At 39.9% G+C, this 14,862-nt stretch overlaps 1 protein-coding gene across 3 annotated transcripts in view; it reads left to right on the top strand.

Moving 5' to 3' along the window:
* LOC132910541 (chondroadherin-like protein) overlaps positions 1–14,862 on the top strand; it is a 169,644-nt gene that overhangs the window by 61,608 nt on the left and 93,174 nt on the right. For 2 of the 3 annotated variants that reach the window (XM_060966592.1, XM_060966421.1), the window contains one exon: positions 2,064–2,135. The exons of the other annotated variant lie outside the window; for it this stretch is intronic. The gene's annotated coding sequence lies outside the window, so the exon portion shown is untranslated. The remainder of the gene's footprint in view (positions 1–2,063; positions 2,136–14,862) is intronic. 3 annotated transcript variants of the gene reach the window in all.

Raw genomic sequence — 14,862 nt, 5'->3', positions numbered from 1 at the left:
ATGATATACGCTTCAATAGCGATAACAGTCCTGTTTTAATGACGTTCATTTCATACGTAACGTCGCAATTACGATCGTATTACTTCCGATACGTGCTCGTAATTCCCCGCAATTTCATTGTCCGACGAGGTAAATATAACGACACAGTTACGCGAACTGCCATCAAGGTTAACCTAACCGAAAATGATAGTCGCCGTTTATAACGATCAGTTAAATTGAAATTTCTCGAAATCATAGTTACCAGATTCTATCGGTTGTGTTGCATTCGAAAAACGAGGAAAAAGACGAAAGGATCGAAGTAAACGTTTAAATTACGTTTCTACAAACAAACAGACAACAGCGAAATATTCTACAATTTATTCAAAAATTTACTAAACTGTGTAATGGCATAACATAGTTACGTATCCATTTATCTCAATCTCCTCTTTTTTCGCTTTTACCAAATTTTAATACATACAAATTTTTGCATTTTTGAATGTGGACGATTGTTTTCAACGATGTAGCGATCAGAACAGTGAAAGAAAGAAAATATGGATGGCGTTTCACAGTCGAACCGGCGGTATATCTTTGAAATAGCGTAGAAACGGAAGGACCGTGTGACTGCGTTTTCAACGCGATTAACGCGGGCTTAATTGCTTCGATCGTAGTGTTAATCCGATTCACGAAAATCCTGGTGGCTTAATTGCTAGCAGTTGGAAGGCACGAACGTTAACGTGCCACGGATGTACCCAGCCAATACGGGATTGCAATTAACGCGCGGCTGTTCTTCGCGTTTGTCGCTAAGAAAATCGAAGTTGATCGTTTCGATAACTCGACGAACCCGCTTCAAAAATACGATCGAGCTATTGCCTGGCTACTAACGAATATAGAGATTAAGTGGAGTTTGTTTTTCACCAACCAGTTATTATATAAGTTGCAATTAAATTTAGCTTCATTAAATATAATTCTATCAATTTATAATACGTGTTTGCAATCTATGTCAATATTATTATGGTGGATGATTGAAGTTGTCCAGTTGGATTTAGGTAAAATTGACACGTCAGTTATTACTGCTAAAATATGCATTTATCGAGTGGTACGTAGTAATTTATTTATAATTTATGTTAACGTTATTACCGAATGATCGAAGTTTGCTTTTTCGAGTTTATTTACAATTATTTACAAATGGATTTAATCTTTCAAGGTTCCACTTTTCCATATATATACATATTCCACTGTAAAATAATTACGTGGTAATCGAGTTAATGAAATGTCTACGAATTGACCAGTCGCCAGTTTTATTCGTGATATTTAATTCATTCTGTGAAATGGCCGCCTAACTGTTCCAAGAAATAAATATATAATGCCGGCGTAATGGAGAAATATTTCTATCGATTACGTAATTTGCACGGATATACGATTCGTTTAATTAGACTCAAATATAGAATAACGTAGACACAATTGTTTGAGTTTAAATAAAAGAATCGTGCGTCCGTACAAATTAAGTAAACGATGGAAATATTTCTTTATTAAGCAAGCAATACTTTATTCGCGATATTTAATTCACTCTCCGAATTGATCTCTGAATTATTAACATACGAAACTCTCGTTTCTTTCTTTCTTTTTTTCATTCATCGAACATCTATTTTCTCTTCGACCATAAAATGCTGCTCCATTTCGTCAAATAATTTCATCGAATCGTACCTTCTATTCACAAACTCCAAGTAATACTCATCGAAGTGAAACCCAAGAAACGGAAAGAAACAAAAAGTAGATAAATCTACGACAATTAATAACGTACCATTGATTCGACCGATCGTTAATCATCGCTGGTTTCCGCAACGATAAGAGAGAAAATAGATAAATAAAGGTGGAGGAAGGTAGAATTGCATCGAAGAACAGCGCAGTATTCGAGTATCATAGAGTTGGCGTTGGTATCGGTTTGTGTATGGATTATACATCGCGTCGATCAGGCACTCGACGAAGGAGCTTTTTCATGGACGTTCCTTTTCATCGTCGATGACATAAATCAAATTCAGCACAGTATTCCATACACTCACACGTCGTTCGTTTCTTTTTTTCAGGTACGTACCGTGCGCGTCAGTGAACTGTTCGCGAGGGTATTCCGCTAATTGGCTACAACCGATCACGGTTCGGTAAGTAAACATTATTTCGAAAGATCGCAAAAATTCGCTGGTCCCACGAACGCAAGAAACGATGCTGCCTCGTATCGTTTCCCAACGAGTGTCATTGAAATTCTGTTACACGGGTAAAATCGATATTGTTCGTTCTTCAGATACATCGAATGTATCGAGAATTCTGCTTCGGCTTTTCAGCGATCGGAACATTAACGAAGCTGATACTTGAACGAACAAATAGAATTAAATTCGAATTGTCTCAACGTAGAAAATAGGTAAAAACGTTCAGATTATGCCGGTAGTCAGATGTTTCGTTTGTCGTTTGACGTTCTGCGAACGTAAAACTTTGATATCTCTCGGCAAGTTTCTTCGACCAACCGCGAGCTTCTTATTCATATGAGCTATCGTTTGCCTCTGGGGAAATCTTTACGTCATTGTCGTGGTAGTTTATTTATTTATTTTTCAGGAATCTCATTCCCTTTGGAAATGACGTTTTAAGCAACTAGTCGATTAAGGAAATTAATCGATCCCGGCTGTTACCTCTTTCAGATATCCTAACACGAAGCATATTGAAACGTTCTCGCTACAAGCAAAATCGCTATATTCTTTGCTTGGCAGCCAATTATGTAAATTTTTATAAAAGCTCGACATCGTAAGAATATAATCTCGGATAGATTAATCCTCCCAAATCGTTCTTTAGAATCGCGCGTATTACCTATCAATGTCATTTTATCTGGACAACACTCGCTAGCAGGATGAAAAATAGCGCGATACCACGATATTCAAGGCCGTCCTTCGATAACAATACGGCAGGGCAAGAAAAAGTATGTACTTGGGTATTTATATTATAGTGAGGTCGAAGAGTACGACGACCGACGGTGGTCGAACCATTTAATGCGAGTTCCGGGTGGCTGTTGCATTCCAGCTAATAAAAAAAAAAAGAAAAAAAAAATCGGTAAATGTGGCGTGACAGTGGGTGGAGCTTCCGGTCTGGTCGTAAATCTTATTTCGTGACAATTAAAGGCTCGACGCGATGGTTCGAATAACTTTCGCAAATGTAATAAAACATTACCGTCGCGTTCTACTCTGCTTCGTGCACCGCGTTTACCAATTTTCGATTTTCGCCATTCCTTTTCATATTCACGTGCTTTCGTTCGGTTATTTCATCACGGTCGTACTCGTAACTGGCAATTAATATGGCTTACAACTTTTCTACACTTGTCACGCGAATTATTAAATTGTTGAACAAAGAGAAACCCAAAAAGGGAAAGGGAAATAAATACTTCAGAAGTTTTCATTCTCTACCTTTTCTTTCGATATCAATAAACAGTTAATTTTGGAATATTCAAGATTTTAGATATCTGATGTACCAATACATTTCCTTTCATCTAACGGATCACATTTTTTCGTTCCGTTTACTCGAAAGCGTTGCAAGAAATCGGCGACAGATTTTCTAGTTTATCGGATGTGAACGATCGAAGGTCCCGGTTGCTCGTCGTTCTGTATTTGTAAGACACAGAAATTAGAGAAGGAACGTATCGTGACAGAAACTCGTTGCACGACGTAATAATTACTCCATTCTTTCCTCTCTTTTCACCTTTTTGCCCCCTACACGATTTATTATCCAGTTATAATCGCATTTGACGTAGTTGCTTTGCACTGTCAAGCGTTAACGAATAACGATTAATTACTATTAACGGAGAGCCTCGTAAATCATCCGACGCAGTCATGCCCTCGTTGCGTTGATCTGACTACATGAAATAACCATTTATATTCTCAACGACTCGAGAAAGTGTCGTTGCATCCTGTAAAACAAAAGCGCAACAACGCTGTGATTTCGAAAATGGAGCTGTCGGAATAGATTCGCGATTATTTACGTTGAACGACGATAACTCTTCATCAGCGCGATGTAGATTACAAGATAAATATTTTTCAACAAACTTGCGTTACACTGCGAATTATTGCAATCGATACGCTCTCTGTTTCTTTTAGATCAAATGGTTACGTTACTCGCGCTGCACGTATCATGTGTATCGTTGGTCGTGAAAATATCTGATCGTTTGAATATTTTCTACCTCTTGTTAACTTTTAATCTCCAAGTAGCATCGTTGGATCATAGATAACGATACCCACGCAGGTTACGTCGTAAACGTTATTAACGATCTTACTCGCGCAATATAAATTGCAAATTAAGACGAAACCCTTCGAGATCTCGGGCTACTCGAGTCTCTACATCCTTTGTTGCTTCTAAACGCACGGATCGTCGCTGAAAAGTAGAATGTACGTCTGTCAAAAGTAAATTTTATGTTTTCCTTTCATCGATTCGAGTACAATTATACGAAAAATATTCTGAACGTGCGACGAATCGCGGTTCAAAGAAACATTTTGTTTCTAAACTTTGTAAAGTCAAGATTCCCTTTGTTTACTCCGTAAGAGAAAAACAAGGATTAATTTATCGATTCGACTTATGCGTGACCCACTTCTAACAATAAATAAAGAATCGATAAATATCTATTTAGATAGATCTACGATGTAATTAGACGTTCGTTCGAGCAGACTCGTACAAACATTTAGACTCAAGGTTCCCTCAACTTCGTAATTCCTTGTCTAAGAGCAATTTGCGAAATAACTTCTTCTTTAAGTTTTTGCTTTCATTTCGTGCCCCGGTATTTACGGAGAAAGTCGTAGTGCAATTCTTCGTTCCGTCTCCTGTGCTCCACTGTACTTGCTTGCGTGGAAGTTTACGGTCAGTTCAGTGGTAACAGTCAACGTATCTTCCAACGAAATCGTGATCCCACATAAAGGAAGTTATTTGCGTGCGAACGATGTAATATCCGTGTAATATGGTCAGGAATTCGCGACAAAATTACGACGCAAATATATTTATGTTTATCATGCAGAGAGAAAAAGCCCACGTAAAATCTGAAAGTACATGTCTGTTACTTCCTACGCATTCGGCATAAAACGCAACTCAATTTCCTTCGAATTTATTCACTGTCAGAACTTAATGTAAACCGAGAAAATAATTTTAATCGCGTCTATGGTTTACTTCGAAATTAATAAAGATCGCGTTATTAATACTTTGACATCGGTTATCCGAGTTCCATTTATAAATTTATTATATTTATTCTAACGTTTATACCATTTTTAGAGAGATTGGGATAAGATAAATTTCGCGAAACGAAAGATTCCCAACGATGCGAACGATTTGGATAACATTGTCAGAGAAACGTGTGAAAATATTTTAGAAAAATTGAATATTACGATGTAGTATATTTCGATCTGTCGCAGCTTCCAAGACAAAATATATAAAATTCGCGTAGCAGCCAACGTGTTAGTAACCTGCCAATCTTTCAAGGTATTTGTGGCGCGACAATATCCCTCGAAAGTAAAATACGATGAGCCTCGAAAGCCACGTCCTTCGCGCATGTCTATTCCCTCTCCAGAAAGAAATTCCTTCGCTGTTTCCACTCTCTACACGCGCACGCTGATAAAGAATTCAGGAATGGATAGAACGACAACTTCACGTTATATTAATACCTCTACGACGTTTTGCATGCCAAAATTGCCGATATTAAATATTTTACGTTAGCTTTGCTCGAATACGGTGAGATGTCGGAGCTGAATTTAAAAAAAGAAGACGTTCTTCCAGCCATTTTATACGACATATTGACTTTCTAACAACTTTGCAAGAACGGTTTTTCCGTAATTAATCAAAAAGCCATTTTTCCAACGGTTTACTATAAGCATTACGTATACGGGCAAACTTTCAACGTTCAAGATAAATGGCTCCATTTCTGTACGACTAGGCTCTTTGAAAATTGAATTATACCGCAAATAGCTTACTGCAAATACGTTGAATTTAATGATATATTCGGTTGGCAACTATGTGATTGCGGATTTTGTCATTAGGTGGTAATGAACCAGCCCAATATTTCTTTAAAAATCTTCTCTCGTCTTTCGTCAAAGTCAAAGTATCGTACAATTAGAGATGAGAAAGAAAACCAGAAAAAGGGAAGTATCTTTGTTTACAAGTCGATACCTAGCTAATTAATTCCGCTTTGTCTTTCTCGACAAAATTTCAAAGTAGAATAATGGCCGGTACTTCTCGCGCGTATAACGCCAATTTTACGGTATTAACCGACCATTCCTGTATCACGATAAGGAGGGAAGTTCTGAAAGTTTCGGAGCTTAGTTCGGATAACGGATAGACTTAGAAGGAAGATGATGCTTGGTAGAAAATTTGCCAGGCAAAGATAAGGTAATGTCGTAGGTAGCCGGTGGCTGAGCGATTTCAAGAATTAATTTTCTTGATCTGCTACAAGGTAATATTCTCTTCTCGTCTTAATCGAAAGATTGGCCAAAGTTAGAACCGCTTGTATCTCAGCGCATTATTCTCTGCTCGGAATTCGTCTGTTTTCGGGTTTAGCGGATGCGTACGAGCGATGGAACGGAGATTCTCCGCTCGCTCTGACGTCGCCGCTTTTTTCAACGATATTACGCGAGATTAAACGCTCGCTGTGATCATTTACAGTTAGTCATAAGCGTGACAAATTTGAGGAAATAAGGTTGAGATTAAACAGGCTCGAGTGTCTTTTATCAGCGATAATAATTGTTTGTACGATAGTTGTTTATTATCGCTGATAGACAGCTAAAATGAAGATAAAGAGAGAAGCAAAGATCAGACAAACACGGATTATTTATAGAAAAATTTCTTGCGGAATGAGCATTTCCTCTACAGAAAACAATTACCGGCGATCAAACAATCGATTATAAACAAATTGAAACAATATTCGAAAAATTGTGCGATAATCGAAGAGAAAGAGAACACGAAGATGTGGAGTAACAAAAGACGATTAAGTTATCAGAAGCAAATTATCCTAGAGTATCCTGGCGAATGCACAGTGAATTTCATCGGGAATTTCACTTTGCTCGCACAAAAGTCTGCCGGACGAAAAGCAGTAACGAGTATTATTTTGTTTTAATATTCTAATTAACGGAGCTTATTTGGCGCGACTGCCGCGTATTCGAAATCGCACAACTTCCAAACCATCGGAAATACGGTAGCGTACCCGAGAAAGCTCTTTACTCGTGACTTTCGACGTGGCATCTGAAATCGATCAAGCGTGTTGAACTCAGGATCCCAGATTAATGGGTTAAATGATTTCTCTTCGATTTGTGCAACGTAACGGAAGGAATTGTATTTTCTTCTTGAACGATAGTATTGGTATACGGTACTACAGGTGCTGACACGTGTTACTTCCTGCTCCACGTCTACATATGTCTAACGATCACCGTAGAATTGGTGGAAATCGAGAATTCTGAATACAATGGATAGAACGCAACGAGACGTAAACATTGGCGATTGGTCAGTCGGCAAGGTAGTCGCAAATAGTCGTGGCAGAGAAACAACATAGATGGGCAAAACTCGAGTCGAAGCAGGATTAACAGGTTGCAGGCGAAAAAGAAAAACACCACCTAAGACAGGACGAAAAAATCGATCAGAGATAAGCTCTGTTTCGCTGTAACGTTTACGGCTGAATGTTTATGCTATTAAAACTAGTTTATTTCTAATCCGCTTTGTTCGATAGTTCGTATCTATCAACCAATTTTACGATTTTGCGAGTTTCCTTCGACTAAGTGTATTGTTAAACAGCTGCTCACGGAATTGGTATAATACAGTGGTAATTAAATGAGGATAAGAGTGTAATGAGTGTTTAATTCATCACTCACATTAAAATAGGTACAATGTTATATCGTAGAACTCTATTTATATAAAGTTCGTCTGTTTCGACGATATTTTAATTATTGCCCGAACAAATGAACTCCTACTGGTTGAATAATTCGAGAAAATTGCTTATCTCGTACAGAGACCATGGGTGAATAATATTTTATCATTCGATACAACGTCGATCAATCCCATTTCACCAGATTTGTCTTTTAATATGATTTTCAGACTAAATATATATATTCTTGCCGGTTCTTTTAATTCAATATCGCGAATCATATTGGAATCGTTTAAAGTACATTCAATCGACTAACGTCGAATATATCGATCATCGTAACATCAGATATACTTTTTCCGAGCTTCTCTTTCGCACGCATACACACGTTTATTACTTCATTTTAGAAATCTTATATCTTTAAACTCAAGAAATTTCCCTCCGTTCAATGTTAAAATACTATATTTAAAAAAATTGAAGAATATCAACTCCAAGTATAAACCGAGTTCAACAACAATTCCAAGCTTCATGAGCAATTCTTGCTTTCAAATCGTTTCGTTGCTCGAAACATCGGTTAAAGAAATTTGACCAACGCTGTGCGTATGCAGAGCACTAGAATTATTTCGCGATCTGTTCGATCGGTCGATTTATCGAACAAACTGGACCAATGGAAAAATAAATAAACGAACGCGACGACCTGGATTCTCCATTAGTTTAGTCGGTCCTTAATCGTTGCACTCTGGCGTCGTCGGCAGGGTTGGTTCCGTGTCGTACCGCAACAGGCGAATCTATTTTCGCCAGCGGATCCGTGCAGGGTGCTGCGCTTTGTCTAGCGCTCGACCAGTATGCGGACGTGTCACCTAACGATAGTTAATTATCATTAACGCGCGGCATAATGCGCGCACGACTATAATCTCATTATGAACGCATTTCGCCGGCGAATGCGTTTTCATGCAGTCAGAGCCAGCATGCGATCCGTGATACCGTCGAACCGGTGTCCGACACGAATCCAGGGCACGCGCGTACCCCTTCCTAAGTGACGTGTATGGGGTTGTGATTTAAATATACGGCCAGCCACTTCAAAAGGTAACCACCTCGTAAATTTGAAGCTTTATGAAGCTGTGTAACTGGTTATCCGCCGGCAGTCGTGCAACAATATCGTTTGACTTTAGCCAAACTAAGTTTGCTTGGTGCGTGTCGCGGTTATGGCGCGATCGCGAACGTGTCGGCGACCGCAAAATATGATTTCGGCTAAATTCACACCTAGTCGATATTGCTTTTTTCTTTTTTTTTCCTTTTTTCCTTTTTTTTTTTTTTTTTTTTTTTTGTAGTATGACTTTCTGAGAGGGAATTTTATTTTCACGGTTGAAGAGCGGTTCTTGCTGGGTGTTCTTCGTTTGCTCGTCATCTGCTCGCGAACATGTTTCTTTTCCGAATGTATTACGCGTATGCTGTGTACGGAACGTCTTGAAATTTCGTTAGCATTATCGCGAGACTAGACTCTATTGTACGTTATATCGGTGAAATTTAACACAAATCTGAAGACGTAGGTAGAAGCTGCAAGCACCGTTCGTGAACGTGTTTGTTAACGAATATGCACGTTCGGTAACGACGGTCCGATATCGTGTAACCGAATGTAACGTAACATTTCCTTAGAGTAGGATCGATAATATTTTCAGGGTATCGGATATTACACTAGCAACGTTCAGTCAAGAGATTTCGCTGGATATTTGTTCGTAGATAAGAGTTAGAAAATTGAATTCTTAACGGGATGGTGGAGAGTGATTTTACGAAATTAATCTTCGTCTATCAAATTCAGAGTCGATCGTCGATAATCGAACGAGGCGCGTGATCGCGTACTCCTGTACATCAAATTTAGAAGAACGCAACTGCTGGAAATGTACGAGCAACGGTCGCAATTGCTCGTTCGATCAGTGTACACTTCCTTTGGTATTTCACGCAACTGTTATTATGTGTCCAAGCCGAACTTCTTATAGGTTTAAATGGCAAACTAATCGTGTGGGCAAATGCGAGAAAGTAGTTGAAATTATTTAAATTATCGTTGCGATTTTATTACGATTAAATTACCATCGAACATTCGTTGAAATTTTATTACTAAGAATAACTTGGGTTACTCCGAAGGTTAGATTCGCTGAAAGTTGAAAAGTTAGTTTTCGTGCGTTCAAGTAAAATAGTTTGCATTAATCAAACGTAATATCGTCGAGGGCTTTGTAGCACAGAAACGTCCGGTTCTCGTTTGACCGCCGGAGTTACATTGAATACGGTTAGTGCTTGGTGCTAACCGTAGCACTGGCCAACTTCTGGACAGTGCTCAGACTAGATAGAAACTCTGAGTGTTATTAACGTCGATGGCGTGCGGTTCTCCTAAAACTCTAAGTCCATGGCTAATGACCATATAGAAGCAAGCTGATATTGACCATAATCCTTACATTCTCTCAACACTCTACAACTGCTAACATCTTCAATCTACGTAGTTACGATTCTACCCTGGCTGCAGCGATAACTACGTTTCATCGTGAAATTCGTATTACTATACATCTCAGTTGAATCGTCGAGTTTACATTACCGTAGAAATGTTGGGTCGAAGATAGGTTTTCATTCGAAAAACGTTAAATAGCATAACGTATATGAAATTGTCTTTTCACTTGCTTTCGAAAAGCTGATCACGTATTTATCATTCCTCCTGCCTCTTCGTAGTGTTAAAAATATTGCTTGTCATAAAACTAAAATACCATTTGCGTTAATAATTCGGTTCTAACACGTTGCTTTAACCTTCTACAATGTGGTAATAAAATACTGCTCTTTACTGTCATAAAATGGCATTAAAATCAAAAAATCACGCCTTTTAATATTTTTTATTAAAACTCGACCGCTATGCGTCAACGTACTTCGAACTATCCTCGTTTAGATGTTTTTTCGTACTGCGGATGAACTCGTGCGGATATACTCGTCGGAAGTTTATGAATTTAGCAGAAGCAGCGCTTGATATCTTCCTCCGCCGAAAATTACTCGATTTAAAGCCCGTAAAAGGAATCGTGCTGCAAGATAGAAAGAGGAAATTTCGAAATGTTTCACGAAGCACTGCAATTGCCCGAGTTAGCGAGTCACGAACATGGATCTTTTCGACTTTACGTTCTCGAATGCAGCAAACGCGATTTCCAAACTGTAAAATCGATGCTAACGACACCGGTTCGTAAAGCTTGATAGCAACGATGTCTCTCGTGTCGGCGCCGTTAAGCAACATACCTTATGGAATTCGACATTGATGACTTGCTAATTTCACTAACATTTCACCTTTCGAGTTTTAGAAAAATCTCCTTACGACTGTCTGTCATGTAATCCTCGCTTCACCGACCTAACAAAGCTTTAACGAACGAATATAACGCAACGAGCATGTGAAACAAACAAGCTTGAAAGAAGAAGAAAAAAAGCGAACCCAACCAACTCCCAATGGCAATAGGGAGAGCAAAAGCTAGCGGGGAGCCTCGAATTCTCCCCATCGGCGTTTCTTGTCTCCCATATTTCTCTTTCTCCCCGGGGAGAAAAAAAAGCGATTCTTCATTTTCAGCGACGTTCGTGTCGGGAGTTACTTCCATCGAACCGTCCGATATATACGGACCAAGAAGAGAGAACCTCGTAAGCATTTCCGCTTCTTCACCGTCGAAAAATAAGAAATAAGGGCAGGAAAAGGAGAGAAAAGAGGAAAAGAAGAAAGAACTCGTATCCATTCGAGGAGTTTCTTTCGCCATAAATAAAGAACGGAATCGAGGAAATAAATGCTCGGAATGACGTCCGAAACAATTTCGTGGCGATTCTATTTTGCCTTCCTTTTCGTGGCGATTCTATTTTGCCTTCCTTTTCGTGGCGACTCTATTTTGCCTTCCCTTTCGTGGCTCCTTCGGCAATTCCTGTCGCAGTTCCGCCATTCCCCACGGGACGGACGAATCGTATTTTCGAGCCGGACAATACACGAGAACGAAATACGTAAGTACTACTTACACTATTTACGCATGCACTCGCACACGCGAGCCATCGCGCATTCCGGAAACAGGATCGAACGCTCCCTTTTCCGTTTCTGCTTCGAACAGTTCCAACAGAATTGCCTGCTGTAGGATTCGCTGTTCCTCCGACACTGCCTTCCGTCCCGATTTACCGTAAACACATTCGGCGAATTCTGCTTTCTCGATTTCCCGCATAATGGGATTAAAGGTGGACTATAGGGAGAATTCTAATATCGTGAGATAATGCGATCGAACGATTGGGGCAGTTTCATCATGGGGATACCGTGGTTTGGTTTCTGCCAAATGATTTATAGCCGAAGTTTATCGCTTGGGGTATTTCTGGAGCGAAGAAGAGGCTTATTGGAAGAGGAAATGTTCGTAGCTGTGGTAAGGCACGTCGTACTTTGCTGGTTTATGTGACGAGTAATGGGGATTGTCGTAGTTAGAAGAGAGATGGCATGATAGAATGACCGTTAAGACCACGAAACGTGATAGTCTTCCTTAGTCGTAAAGCGGAAAAGCCTTATTCTCATTTTTAGACGTTCTGGACGCGTACATAGACGGTAAAGGAATCTCGAAAACGTCCGACAAAGTTACAATTTCAACGGCAATAAATGACACGGAATAACGTTGAAAGTTACAAGAAGGAACGAATTACTCGAAGAGCGTGGGCCACGCGTCTCTCTAAATGGAAACAAATATCGCCATTTAAGAGAAGCTTACCTTAAAATCTCGGAGGCACGCCCAGACACAGATGAGATTTACGACTATCGTACGATGCCTTTCTCGCAGCTCGGTAAGTTTCGCTGCGAACATCCTATATGTGAATACGATGTACGCATGTATATGAGAAGCGCTATATCGCGGTTCGTAAAAACTTCATTGGAACGTTACGGTATATCAGCGTCGATTAATACTTCGATCGCAGATTGTTACCTCGCAGCGCAATTTCTACGAGACGTAAATCGATAGCCTCGCTCGCATACATTCGCTTCATCTTCGATCGCGTACCATTCGCAACAGTATCGGCCAGCTCATCCATCCTAACGTACATACGCACGCGTACGTTCGCGGTCATTTACGTGCAAACGTAGTATGAAAAACTTGGAAACGATGCGAGTATCGTAGTCATTCTGTATCCGCGATAATCTGTAACAACGGAAGCCGAAAAACACGAAGCGTTGTTTCAGTTTCCATTTTCCTACATTCAGCGTAATCCATTATTTACACCGGCAACATCCAGGCATGGTTGCACCGGTAACAGCAACCATTTCGTTTCTCGCTTTTCGTCCACAGACAAGTATGAATACGCGCTGCGCAATGGGTAGAGAAACAGGCGAGAAAGACGCGGAAGGGAATAACACGTCTGTGCAAAGAATAACGCGACCCTTGAAAAATGATACGACCGGCTTGATCCACGAAACAGCTCGATGCAGGCTCAATAAATCATGCTGGCGTGTACGCAAAACCGTGTTAAAAGAATGCAGGATACAGGAAGTAAATCGGACGCGAAGGGAACGAGAATTATATTCTACGGGGACTCGTTACTTCGACGGCCGACGTATTGAGACGACGTACGGAGAACCGGAGGACGTTATACTTGGCCGTAATTTATCATTTTGAAGAGACACTTCTCGTCTTGACGAGGAAGAACGAAGGACGATACAAGTTGCAACGTCGTAGAAATTTATTTCGTACACATTGCACGTAACGATGCATTATAGGTTGCGTGCTAATGTAATTGGATCTTGGAAATATCTTAGAATTCTTAGGAGGATTTCGCATGAAATTTTAAGCTCGCTGAACCACGTTATGTGTTTCCTTTGACCTTTATCCTGTTATTCGATAAACTTTCCCGGTAATTGAAACTAATCCTCAAGATACTCACACGCGTGTTACACACCCTCTGTTGACGCTGCAACCTCAAATATTTTTCTATAGGAAAAGTCTAACACTCTTCCATACGACCTCCGTGTTATAGAGCAGTCGCTTGCGCGTTTAGGACATCTGGACGAAAGAACAGACAGAGAATCGATCGAGCGAATTGACTAAAACCTCAAGTACGAAATCTACCTTCCTTGGTCTTAGTTTGTGATATTTAAAAGACAGAAAGGAAGAACGTGCTTCACTGCGCCAATCCGCCGCTTGATACTTTAATCTGAGACTCGTCACAGAAAACATTATATTTCTTCGTATCCTAAGTAAGGATATACGTTGATCGTAGGCGCTCTTCGTAGAACCTTACAAGAAACTAATTGATGTTATCTCGTGAATTTCCATAGGCTCGGTAGACGTTCCGTAGTCGGTGAAACGATTGTCGCACATGAATGAATGAATGAACCGCAACATATAGACGCTTACCAGGAACTTTATTTTATATTATTGCGTAGATGGATAAAAGATATAGAAATCTATAGGATGACCCAGATTCTTTTGTATTAACTTGGACAATTAGTCCTCTAGACAAAAGGAAGATGAAAACACTAACATTAAAATACTAAGTCAATCTAAACAAACGCTGACGCGATGTCCTACGAAGCAATAAAGAAGAATAACATGCAAAGAGAACGAGAAAACGATTGCCAGAGAAGATTAGAATTTCTAAAACTGGTAAACAGGATTTAACCATCGCTGAGGCTGTGGTTGATGGGGCCAGGGCAAATGTTGCTCGCGTTTCATCCGGCGCGCGCTCTCTGTGTACACTGTACCGCAATTTTCCGTTTGCTCCTCTCTAACGAAGAATAATGGAATTTGCTGCCGAGGATGCTGTAGAATTCTGGCCTTCATTTCCTGGTGAAAATCTACCACCTTTTACCATGTGTCGATGCACGCTCTCTTCCTTTCTATCTCTCTTTTCCTGGCGACATACACAGGTACGTTTATCCAATTGCAGGCAACGGTACGCGTCTCGTGAAAATTATAACAGTATGGAACGCGAATATAGAATCGCGAAACGAATTGCAGGAGATGCAGGAGAAAAAAAGCGAAACGAAGGAAACA

The sequence above is a fragment of the Bombus pascuorum genome, chromosome 1 (genome assembly GCF_905332965.1).
Source record: "Bombus pascuorum chromosome 1, iyBomPasc1.1, whole genome shotgun sequence".
Lineage (NCBI taxonomy): Eukaryota > Metazoa > Arthropoda > Insecta > Hymenoptera > Apidae > Bombus > Bombus pascuorum.
This window is presented reverse-complemented; position numbering and strand designations above follow the sequence as displayed.